Genomic DNA, 4,130 nt, shown 5'->3' with positions numbered 1-4,130 from the left:
CAGGAAGAGGCGGATGTAGTCTATTGACTACGGGTTCAATTGAACCCATAACTTTCGACGCGAAGTAAAAATTTGTATGTAAAAATTTATTAAAATTGTAAAAATAGTAGATATGAACCCATAACTTTAAAAATATAATAGGTTCAATGTTAAAAACCTTAAAATTGAACCCATATGATTTAAATCCTGAATCCGCCTCTGTATCTAGGGATTCCCAACTCTTTCCTAACTTTGTTGCCTTCATCGCACAACAAGGTAAATAGGAGTCTCTACTTCTTTCACAAAGGCCTGCAAAATCAAACACTTCGGCTCGGTTATTATGCAGCCTAAATCTTGAGCACATTGCTCAGAGCTCATAGCAGTATCTATAATAGGAGTAAATTAAGAACAAATAAACAACTTAAGAATATAAGATAATTTGGAGTATATCTTTTGGTTAAGGTCAAATATACCAATATACTATTGATTATAGTACTTGGAAGTCCTTCATTATACTATTGGTACTTTTGGGTCCCTATCGTTACACAATTAAATATTTCTACCCCTCCATTAACGGAGGGGACACATGTCAATTTCCCTATACAAATATTCAGATCCAACTAATAATAACCATCCCTATTAATACCCAACCCACCCAATACCATAACTAGCCCCACTAAGATCTGTAACGACCCGCTCGGTCGTTTTAGAGTGAATTGAGACACTTAGTCTCTTAAGTAAAAACTTAAGTTGGAAAAGTCAACCGTATATTGACCTATGTGTAAATGATCTCAGATGTGAATTCTGATGGTTCTGTTAGCTCCGTCAGGTTATTTTGGACTTAAGAGTGCGTCCGGAATGTGATTTGGAGGTCTGTGGTAGAATTAGGCTTGAATTGGCGAAATTGGAAATTTGGCGATTTCGGTCAGTAGTAGAAAATTTGATATCGGGGTCGGAATGGAATTCCAGAAGTTGGAGTAGGTTCTTAGTGACATTTGGGATGTGTGTGCAAAATTTGAGGTCATTCGGATGTGGTTTGGTTGGTTTCGGCAACGATTGTCGAATTTGGAAGTTTAGAAGTTCTTAGGCTTGAATCCGAGGGTAATTTGATGATTTGATATTGTTTTGAGTGATTCGAACGTTCGACTAAGTTGGTATGTTGATATATGACTTGTTGGTATTTTTGGTTGAGGTCCTGAGGGCCTCGGGGTGATTCCGGGTAGTTAACGGATTTGTCGAAGTTGGAAAAATGCAGTTGAAGTTGCTGTTACTGCTATTTTCGCACCTGCGGAAGAAAGAGTCGCAGGTGCGAGGCCGCTGGTGCGCGTGGGTAGTTCATATGTGCGGGCAATGCTAGGCTAGGAAGGTTGCATAGGTGCGAGTTGGAGGTCGCATCTGCGAGCCCGCAGGTGCGAAACCTGGGGCGTAGATGCGGAGAGGGGAATGCTGGACAGGCTTCGCAGATGCGGCGCACCACACGCAGGTGCGCAAGCGCATGTGATGAGTTTGCCGCAAATGCGGAGACTGGGCGGATAAGTGAGTTGCGTAGGTGCAGCTCCTTGGACCGCATGTGTGGTCGCGTGGGTGCGAGTAAATGGCCACAGGTGCGAGAAGCCTGGGCAGAGGGTACATATTGCACACTTCGCGAATTTTGGTGCATTCTTCACTATTTCTATTTGGATTTGGAGCTTTTGGGAGAGATTTGAAGAGGGAATCAAGGGGGGTTTCATTGAGGTAAGTTACTTTAGCCCTAATACTTGTATATATGGTGATTTTCCGTTGTTTAATCATTGTAATTAGTAAAAATGAGGGGTTAGGGCATGGAATATTTGGAGAGTAATTTAAGGATTTGAAGGACCAAACGATGTCAGATTTTGTTGAATTTGATATGGTTAGATTCATGAGTGAATGAGCTTTCTAGTTTTGTAAATTTTGTAGGATTTCGAGACGTGGGCGGGGGGCGGGTTTGAGCCAATTTCGGGTTTTGGTCTAATTTTGTAGTTTTTCTTGTGGAATTCATTCCATTAGCACGTATTGATGGTATTGTACTGATTGTGAATAGATTTAGAGCATTTGGAGGCTGAGTCCAGAGGCAAGAGCATTGCGGGGTAGAGATTTAACCGGTTCGAGGTAAGTAACGATTGTACATATAGTCCTGAGGGTACGAAACCCCGAGATTTTGTATCATTCTACTATTTTTAGTGACGCACATGCTAGGTGATGGGCGTGTGGGCGTGCACTGTTGGAGATTGTGACTTGGTCCGTCCCGTAGCAACTGTAAAGTTGCATACTTTGTTGAAACTATATGATACTTATATATTTTAGAAAGAGTTTCTGTAAATTGGGCTGAATGCCATGTTTGGGCCTTGCGCCAGTGCTGTTTGGACCCTTGGGGGCTTTTTCTTACTATCCTCTCATTATTTTCGATTGAAAAATCTATGCTCAGTAATGTTTATACTTGTTTACAGGCTGACTTAGCCTTGGTATTGTTAGACAGATTGTAGAAGATGTTCATGACTAGTGACACCCCGATGTCGGGCTTTTCCTTCCATACTTTTATTTTGATTGGAACTCATTTACGAAGGTTTTTATGTTAAATAACCTTGATATTATCTTTAAAATGAAAATCTTGGTTTGTTTTGGAAATGAGTCGGCTTGCCTAGTTCCACGATAGGCGCCATCACGATAGGCGCCATCACGATAGGGGTTAGTTTGGGTCGTGACAGATTGGTATCAGAGCCTAGGTTACATAGGTCTCACGAGTCATAAGCGGGTTTAGTAGAGTATTGCGGATCGGTACGGAGACGTCTGTACTTATCTTCGAGAGGCTGCAGAACCTTTAGGAAACTCCACATTATTGAATTCTTGTCGTGCGAATCTGTTGATTCTACTAAATAAACATCTATTGTTTCATTCTCTCACAGATGGTGAGGACTCGTGCTACCGGTCAGGAGGGCCAGCCACCAGTACCACCAGCCAGGGCCGTGAGAGGCCGAGGCCGCGGTAGAGGCCGTGGTAGGGGCAGAGGTGCAACCCGTACAACAGCTGGGGCTGTACCTGCAGATCCACCGGTTGTCCCAGATCAGGACCAGGTTCCAGTTGTTGATGCACCAGCTTGGGCACCACCTGTGCCTATTGTGATTCCAGGACTTTAGGAGGCCCTAGCTCAGATTCTGACAGTGTGTACTGACCTTGCTTAGATGGTCTCTATTTCGACGGCCACATCCACTTCTCATGCCAGGGGAGGCACTCAAACTCCCGTCGCTCGCACACCCGAGCAGGTTGTTCAGGGACTGCAGACACCGGAGGCACTACCAGCTCAGCCGGTTGCAGTTGCTCAGGATTATGTGGTTCCTGCTATGCCTGAGGATGATCAGCGTAGGTTGGAGAGGTTTGGGAGACTCCAGCCGCCACCTTTCAGTGGCATAGAGAGAGAGGATGCTCAGGACTTTTTGGACAGGTTTTAGAGGAAACTTCGTACTGCTGGTATTTTGGAGACTTGTGGGGTCTCATTCACTACTTTTCAGTTTTCTGGGGCTGCACTCAGATGGTGGGAGATTACGAGAGACGTAGGCCTGTTGGTGCAACACCCCTTACTTAGCAGTAGTTCTCCGTGGTCTTTTGGAGAAATTCGTGCCTCGATCCCGCAGAAAGGAGCTGCGCAGACAGTTTGAGTGGCTTCGCTAGGGCGATATGTCTGTGACACAGTATGCGATGCAGTTCTCTGAGTTGGCCCGTCATGCTATCTGGTTGGTTTCCACGGACATGGAGAGGATCATGAGGTTTATTGATGGTCTCACTTATTAGCTACAATTGCTCATGACCAGGGAGCGGGTTTCGGGTGCTACCTTTGATGAGGTTGTCGACATTGCTCGGCAGATTGAGATGGTTTGCGGTCAGGAGAGGGTTGAGAGGGAGGCCAAGAGGCCTCGTGGTCAGGGTAGATTCAGCGATGCTCCTTTTGGGGGTCAGTTCCAGCACGGTAGAGGTCGTCATTTCAGACAGGCCCAGTCAGCTCGGCCATTTCACCGTGGTGCATCATCTGGCCATGGTTCTCACAGTTCTCATCAGGGCCACTCATTACTTAGTTCCCTTCCAGCTCAGAGTTCGTCCCGTGCTCCACCTGTTCAGGGCTCTTCCATGCCAGGTTC

This window comes from Nicotiana tabacum, chromosome 2 (genome assembly GCF_000715075.1).
Source record: "Nicotiana tabacum cultivar K326 chromosome 2, ASM71507v2, whole genome shotgun sequence".
Classification (NCBI taxonomy): domain Eukaryota; kingdom Viridiplantae; phylum Streptophyta; class Magnoliopsida; order Solanales; family Solanaceae; genus Nicotiana; species Nicotiana tabacum.
The sequence above is the reverse complement of the archived record's forward strand: the minus strand, read 5'-3'. Positions refer to the sequence as shown.